Source organism: Dioscorea cayenensis, chromosome 13 (genome assembly GCF_009730915.1).
Source record: "Dioscorea cayenensis subsp. rotundata cultivar TDr96_F1 chromosome 13, TDr96_F1_v2_PseudoChromosome.rev07_lg8_w22 25.fasta, whole genome shotgun sequence".
In the NCBI taxonomy this organism is placed as follows: domain Eukaryota; kingdom Viridiplantae; phylum Streptophyta; class Magnoliopsida; order Dioscoreales; family Dioscoreaceae; genus Dioscorea; species Dioscorea cayenensis.
In genome coordinates this window covers 2027249-2036612 of record NC_052483.1, presented here as the reverse complement: position 1 = coordinate 2036612, position 9364 = coordinate 2027249, and positions in this window count along the sequence as shown.

Here is a 9364-nt window from a genome sequence, read left to right as displayed (position 1 = left end):
CATCTCCAAAAGTAATGATATTGTTATGTATAGTCAAATAACTCAGTAAGGCATTAATTTCTTATTTTACACTTTAACATATATAGATAAGGACGCAAGTGTATGTGCTGATCATGTAATAAATTGTGCGTAAGTGCAGAGTATCGATCCACAGGGAAGAAAGTGAGTACTAGTAATAACTCTAGATTCGAAAAATAGCCTGAATAGTGGAGTGTTTTGTGTGTAAACAAGAACAAACGAAAACAAGAAAATATTGGAAATAGCAGGAAATAGATCAAGGAAGAAAGCAATGTCCGGGCATAGCATCCCTCTGGGGGTATGAGGCACTGCACAATGGTTGTCTAAACATGCAATAATATTTGACGTGAAAGATTTCTAGAAATATACAAAACCAAGATTTCTTAGGTGAAGTATAACTGAATAGGTGTAGAGCTGATATAGACATTCACATAATCGCATTAACACTCTATGAAACCTTATTGTAAACTAATGATAATCTCTTAAGTAGATAATCTCCCCCTAAAGAGAGACTATCGCCAATCCGAATACAGAGCAGAAATGTGATTTCTCCTAAAATCCGTTTCACATGATTGCAAAGAGCTCAAAAATTATCATCAATCCACTCAGAAGGATTGTGGGAGATAAAGTCTCCAAGATACCCTAACCAGAGGTATACCCACTATGCTCTCGAATTGCGGCAAGTCTATACTAGATAGGAATTTCTTCTTATCACATAGCAATACAAGGTATGATAGCTAGGACTTTCTGCTCGTTAGTGATAAGGATACAAGTATACTTGCCAATCGCATAATAGAGTGTCAGTCTACAGGGAAGACAGTGAATACTAGTAATAACTTTAGATTTTGAAAATGAGCCTGAATAGTGGAGTGATTGTGTGTGAACAAGAGAAGAAGAAGACAAGAAAATATAAGAAATAGTAGGAAGGAATTCAAAGTAGAAAGTGATGTCTGGGCATAGTATCCCTCTAGGGTCGTTAAGTGCAGGACAATAGTTGTCTAAACATGCAATCCTATTTGAACTGAGAGGTTCTAGAGTTATACTAAACCCCTATTTCTTAGGTGAATAATAACTATATAGGTGAAATGCAGCACAACTCACTCAGGAGAATTGAAGGATACGAAGTCTCCAAAGTACCATATACCCAGGCTTACTCATAATTCCCTCTAATCACAACATGCCTATAAAATAAATTAAAGCAACAAAGATCCAACAACCAAAGTCATAGAAATAAACCCTAGAGTTCAACTACGCCCAAACATCTACAAATTAGCACCCCATTAGTGGAGGGAAAGCATCCAAGATACAAAGAATAAGGGTAAAGATAAGATCCATGAAAACCCCCTTGCTAAACCCTAGGATGGAGAGTCGTCGAGGCAGCTTCCACGCACGCCGTCAAGTTGAGCTCGACAGCTGCGACCTTCAATCTCCTTGAATACCGGGCCAAATCCCTCTCCAAATCTTGCCTAAGGTGCTGGAGATTTGGTCATTTTCTTCCTCAACCTCGTCTCCAACAATCGCCCCCAAAATAATAGAAAGATAGAGTAAAGAATGCCTTAGAAATCCTCAAAAGTTTATACCCAATTACTTAAGGGTTGCTTACGGGTGAAAGGATTAGGCCGTAAAGGAGCTGGGGAAGATTGTCGCGAGCCTTACTAGATGACTTATAGTTGTAAGCCCCATTTGTAAGGTCTTTTGATTTCGTTATGGTCCCACTTATAGCTATTAACGCTGGACCGTAAGCCTCATTGTTCTGTTTCTTGTGACTGTCTTTACATGCATATGCTGTGGTCGTAAGCTCTTTATGATGGTCTTTATGGGGATCCTTACTGGCGTAAGCCTTACCAATAATATCCTCTGACTTGGCTCTGAATCCTCTTTATGGGCATAAACATGCCCCCAAGGTTTTCTGGAATAGACTTACGACTGTAAGGATGACTGTAAGATACCCGTGAGCTCCCCAGTTTGCTTTGTCCTTATACAATGATGCCAAGAGAGCTCTAAACTCATCGTTTTGGGCCTACAATGTTTCCTTTGGTTTCCCTTGTCTTTAAACACTGCCCTAAGCCTGTTAATGCAAAACACACAATATTTAGCATCGAATTCCATATTAGATTTCTAATACATGCCAATTGAGTGTACTATAAAATATATGAGCATTATACACTCATCAAATTCCCCCACACTTAAGCTTTTGCTTGTCCTCAAGCAAAATAGAACATTATACACCAAGTGGAAGAAGTGCACGATCTAGGGCGTTAAAGAATTTAGGAGTTTCACAAGTAATTCAGGTTTTCACTAAATGAGTATGCTAAAAATTTCAAGTGCCAAAAAATAGTGAACATTCTATTCAAGATTATCATTGTGTGTGTTACAACTCTCTACTTCACTTCTTTCGACCTAGAGGACTTCCAAGAGCATACTAACACACAAAACAAATAAAAAACTTCTTATGCATGACTCTATAGCTTAAGACATCTCCCAAGGTAGCCTTTTCCAGTGAATGTTCAACAGGTGGCTTTCACACTTACAAGAGAGGTAGCTCTTTCTGCATCTTTTACTAGTAAAATTTCAGTAGCTTTCATACATCTATAGAGGTAGCTCTTTCTCTCGTTAGGACATACATAGTATCCGACTTGTCTAGAGTAGCTTTACACTTCTAATAGGGGTAGCTCTTTTTATTTCTCAACTCTCCTTTTTTCTACTTTGAAACAAATCTTTTCATATTCTCAAAAATTTTCTCCACAAGAAGTACAGTGAATACAACTAAAGAAAATCCAATATGGCCCAAGTCGTTACAATAGAAAAGTTATGTGCTCTAATTTGGTAAACAACCAAGAATAACATGCACACTAAAAGAATAGGATTCGAAATGGAACAAACTGGCAAGTGTCTACCGTAATACTAAGAAACTCCTCTACATTTCAAATCACCGTCATAGGTCACACTTAGTATGTAATAGAGTTAGCAATGAAACTCAAACCCCTCCCCCACACTTAAATCATACATTGCACTCAATGTGTGTAAAAGAAAAGTATGCAAGGAAATACAAACAATAGTAGGGAGGTAATGGAATATAATTACTTCCCCGGTTCACATATGTGAAATCATTGAAACATGAAACCGGTTTAGTGTGTCCATGGCTGTGCCCTAGCATTGTGGAAGCCATTGAAGGTCAAGAATTGACCGAGTGAGCATCCCCTTTATAATTGAGGATAGTGGGTGTTGCAAATAAGTCCTGCAAGTTGTAAAAGAAGAACATTAAAGCTCAACAAAAATAAAATCAACAAAATAAAAAATAAAATCCACAGACTCAAAATAAGTACAAACTTGGCAGGGCCAACTCTTGCCAAAAATGAATACAATATATGAGATGAAAATACAAAATAGAAATAAAATTAATGCTCGGCGTCGGCTGATGTCACACCCACCCCTTCTACCGAGGTAAATGTGGCACCCATCAGTTAAAATTCCCTTTTAACTGGAAACTGACACCCTGTTTTAAACAACATCAGACCTACAAATCACAATTTACAATTTTTCACCAAGTACATGTTCAAATACATAAATACAATAAATATAATCACTCTAATATGCGGGTACAACCGCTTACAAGATCACGACACCAATAACAAGAAAGAAAGAAAGAAAGAGGGACCCACTGCGAGCCCCTGGATCGAACTCCCGACTCGTTTCTAAACCCGATCGAGTAATCTAGGTTCCGCTCCTGCAGCTTTACAAAGACATTCATTAGTCGGTAGTGGCTTTAATAATTCCAAATACTTAAATATAGTGTATATAAAGTATATAAATACCAATCGCTTAAATAATTTTTCCAACTTTTTCCAAAATACAAGAATTCTAGCAAAATACATTTTTTAAAGAACTTTTGAAACATAAATTCATCATAAATCAATGTCAAAATAATCGATAATATAAAACCATTCTCAAATCCATAGCACGAAAAACTCTCCCCGACTTAGCGGCCGTCGCGACTAGGGTCTGGAGCCGCCAAGGTCTTCATAACCTCGACGTTGGCCCACCGGTCCCGTGTGGTGACTCGGGATCCCGATGTATCATCCAATCGTGGCTCTACGCTCCCACCGATCGACAAATCAACACCCTGAGGTCCACCACGCCACCTCTAAAAGGTCGGCCCGTGGGAACCCACTATCTGCAGATGAGTCGGGCTTTAGCCCGCCCGTCACCATCCAAACCAACATGTAGATCGCAGAACAATATAAAATCAGATAAATCATAACATATGGTCCTTATCCGGGACAAACATTCACAAGACGATACATGCATAATACCAAGTAAAAGTCCAAATACAAAATACCATTCCTACGCCAGGGAATGAAAACCGATCCCCACAAATATTGTCGGTAAAATATTTTAATACACGTACATGATTTCACAAATCATTCCAAATCAAAGCATATATAACCATCCAAAATAAATTCATGAACCGAATAATTAAATCACATATACATGTATTTATACTTTATTTATAAATCACGTATAATTATACTGAAATTGATGTATCAATACGATTGTCGGGGAACATCAACTAGCAAATAAATATCACGTATACCCTCAACATTATACGCCAATTAAACATGATAAAAAGAAATACTTAAACAATTATTTTCAAAATACTAGCCCATTAAATAATTATTTCAAAATAATAATAATTAATCAATTATTTAAAATAATAGCCACTACCAACTCACCCCGAGTGTCCTTCGGGTTCGCTGCTTAGACCCTGGAACTCCCTCCCAAGACCCGAACAACACCTAATGTAATAATATAATAAAAATAAATAATATATTTAAACTCAAAAGAAAATACAAAAATAATAATCAATTCTCTATTGGGCCCACTCACTCCAATCGGTTAAAATCCGACATTGCATAATCAAACTGGCTTTCAATTGCACTTAAACCAACTCAATTTAGACTAAACACAGTTAAACCAATCTGAACCAATCTCAATTCCATTGAACCAAGCTCAATTGCACTGGACCAAACTCAATCAAACTGAACCAGCTTGAACCAATTCAATTCTTATTCAAAATCCTTTGAACCAACTTGGTTCAGTCCAAAACCCTTAACCCAAATCAACTGAACCAAACCCAACCCATATCAACTTGATTTGATCAAGCCCAACTCAACCAAATCAACTCAACTCAACCAACCAAATCAATTCAACTTGGTTTGATCAAATCAAATCAACTTGGCTAACTCAACCAATTCCAATCTAACCATCATCATTAACACCTTAATCATCATCATCACCAATTTAATTAACCAAACCAAACCCTAATCTCGGTGCTACAGTAATTGCTACAGTAATTCCGGCAATCTCATCTCCATTTCAAGCGATTTCATCATGTTTACAAAAGTTTTTCAAAGTAATTTCAATCAAACAATCATCCACAATAATCTAACATGATTTCAGCACTTAAATCCAAGCCAAACCTCACAAAAACATGTTAAATTCAAGCATTGTTGCTCAAGCTTTTAACTAAAATTTATATATCATTCAAACCAAAATAACCCTTACCAAGGACTCCGGCGAACTCTCTCCGGCGATCTCCAAGTCTTTCTCTTTAAAAACCTCTAATTTCTCTCATTTTCTTCATTTTTTTTTTTTTTTTAACTCTCGGGTTACTGTAGCAGAATGGTGGAGAAGAAGATGAACAACACTCAAGCTCTAGATTTTTCTCCAAATTTAACTTTCAGCCGAAATTTACATTTAGTCCCTCAAAACATAATTCCTTACAAAACAGTCCCTGAAAAACTCATGAATGATCCCTGAATTATGAAATAGTATTCTCAAAAGGTCCTTTCAAATTATCCAATGGTCCCTGAAGTATAACACAATATTTCAAAAAGGTCCCTTCATCTTACCTTTCAGTCCTTAGTTTTCACAAGCATTTCATATCAATCCTTTTTCTATTACTCTTTAACCCAAAATCTTTTAAAAACTTTTACACTTAAGTCCTTGTTCTTTCCACTTAGGGTTTCTCCACAAGGTTACTCTGTAGAAAAATTCTTACTGTAACTGTAGTAATACCCTGAATATATTTTCCAACAGGTATCCAAAGGTTCAGGGTATTACAGCTGAGGGCGATGACTCTGTTGGTGGATGTAATGAAGAAGGAGGAGGAGTTGGTGCAGGGAGAGTGGGAGCTAAAGGAGGGACCAGTTGTGCAAGAATGCCCAGGGCACGGCCAAGATAGGCCTTGATCCGTGCCTAGGTAGCTATGATCGTACAATAACCTTGCTGCTGCGTGCAATGCAGCGACTTGCGGTCCTCGTGATCTGTGATTGTCGTCATCGGGAGGAGCTCGCTGGCGATGGACCGACCACGGTTCGGTTCGGTTCGGTTCGGTTCAAAACCGCCGATTCCCGGGTTTTATAAACTATAGACCGGAACCGAACCATAATCATAAGGTTCCGGTTCTCGGTTCGGTTCCAATATGGTTCCGGGTTCGGTTCGGTTCTAAATAATTTAATTCCAATTAATTAAAAAAATATAAAAAAATTATATTATATATTTTTTTATTTAAAAAAATAAAAATAGAACCCGAACCCGGCGGTTCGGTTCCGGTTCGATTCAGTTCCGGTTTTCAACTCATAAGAACTCTTAACCGAACCTTAAAGTTCGATTAAGGTTCGGTTTGGAACCCGAACCTTTTATACTGACTCGTTCGGTTCTAATAGTGGCGGTTCCGGTTTGGTTCTACGGTTCGAACCGAACCGCGGTCAGGTCTAGCTGCTGAGCTAGATGGGCCGCTAGGCTCGGTGGCTGACCGTAAGGATGATTTACTGCCAAACTCATCATTTGACTCATCATCCTCATCCTCACTCTCTGTTGGTGTCTGTGCTATGGTCAGGGTGAGGATGAAATGCCCGTTGCGACGCACCACCATCCCCATCAGCCGTAGGCAGGGGCGGCTTAATTGAACTTTCGGCCTAAAGCGGAATTTTAAAATAAATTCTCTTATTTATTTAATTAAATTACATTTTATTTAAATTTTATTTTAATAAATACTTGTTTGTTTGTCTTTCTCCATAATGAAGAGATATATTTCAAATTTATAAGCAAAACTCATAAAACTATAAATGTAACAATATATAAATTACAAAAACTCTTATTTACAATTAAAAGAAATAAAATATTATATTAATTTTGGAGAAATAAATATGAAAAAAGCCAATAGGATTCAAATAAAATTTTAAAAAGTTTGTTAGAGATAATATGAGATTGATTAAGTATCAACATAAAAATATTTAATATCTTATTTTAAATTTTAAAAGTTAGCTAAGATTATATAACATTGGCTAAATATTAAATTAAAATATTTTTGTAGTACAATAATTATCTGGAGTTCTTCAAAATTTTAAGTTTTCAAAATTATTATTAAAATATCTAAAGATGAGGTTTTAAAATTAAAATTACTATTAAAAAAAATCTAAAGATGATGCCTAAAAATTAAAATTATTATATAAAAAAATCTAAAAATGAGGCCTTAAAAACTATTGGGCCTAAAGCGATTGCTTTATTGGCCTTACCCTTGAGCCAGCCCTGGCCATAGGGTGTCAAGGCCAAGGAGGGAGGTGCCGCCAACCACCTCCTGTCCCTGGAGTCGATCCGCCAACGCCATCCCTCTAATAATTCGTGTGATGTAGGGGTCGACAAAGATCACGCCTAGGCGTACGTGCTGGCCCAATGAGCAATGAAGTCTGCCAACACATAGCCTAGGTGGATGGGACGATGCTCCACAAGGCTGTAATGCTATAACTATTAAATTACGGATACATAAAATATGAAATTTTGTAGGTAAATATAGAATATCAAACTCCATAACTTTCTTATATAATTCTATATCCAATTCAAAATATAAAGTCATGAAAAAATTAATAACTCTTCAAGGTTTGCACAAAAGTCTTATCCGAGGCATCTGAATTTAAAGGCTATAACTTATAGCATACACACGCAAAAAATCTGAAATCTTGTTGTAAACTAGTTAAGATTAAGATTTACAAATTCCGTATTTTAATCTTCTCCAAATTCTGTCTCTAGTTCTCCGAAATTAAAGATTGATCTCTGCTATGCTAAAAGCAAATTTCTGAATCTTATCCTCAAACCCTAAAATCAAAAACCATATGATTTGAAGTGAAGATCATCTACCTCATGCACTGATGTACGGTTCCCGATTGATGCATTCCGAGCTTTGCTGTTAGGTTAGAACATAAATGAGGCAACATTGGTTCTGCACTCCAGATCGGGTCAAGGATATCCTATCGTGGGGTTGCCATAATCACAAATTTCAAAAGATAAGGTTGAAATTGTAGGATTCAGTTGTTAGAGTATTAAATATTTTAAAAAAATAATCTTAAATAAATATAAAAATATACAAGTTTATGTATTTAAATTAATTTTTTTTATCTTTATATTTAATGATATATGTTATACATTCTCAGAAGATATTGTAGGTGAAGCAGTGTCTTTGGGAAGTTGGCAAACACATATTTGAATATATATATATATATATATATATATATATATATATATATATATATATATATTCTTAAAACATTATTTTTGAGGACCCAACACTGAAACCACGCGCTTGATCATCTTAAGCTAACAGAATGATGTGTTTTAATTGACAATGTTACTTTCAATTTTATTATAATATTAATAGTAAAAATTCTACATGCAAACGCTTCGTCATAGTTATTTGTTTGTTTTGGGGATGTACATACAAGTCCAATGGCAAGTCAATAATTTTTTATTTATTTCTTGAATTATTTATGAGTGTATGTATTATGATGAAATATTTGTGCAGTTGCCAAATTGTTTAGACACGCCACCACATCAATAATGTAGTTGTTAATTAAAACACTTGATTCTCTTGCGTGGAAAGTCAAGGGTTCAACTTCTTCTTGGTAGACATGATCATGAAAAAGCAATATTGTCATAAGTTTAATTAATTGCAGATTTGACTAATATGATAGAAGTACTTGGAGGTTTACTTTTGAAACAAGTTGTATTTATAGAATGTTTAAAGCACCCGTCGAGGACATAAACTATTTATGACCTTTTTTTTTATCATTTTTTTATTCTTGAACAGTAAATCTACAATGAAACATCTCTTTTCCATAATGTTCATTGGTTGAAAATGTTGCATCCATTAAGTAGATTGATATTAGTTCCACAAAATATGAATATGCCATAAGAGATTAGTTGAGTTATTGATTCCCATGACGTTCTTTTAAAAAAACTTTTAAGACTATGCATGTTGAGAATTTCATATTTAAGTGTTTAATGGTTT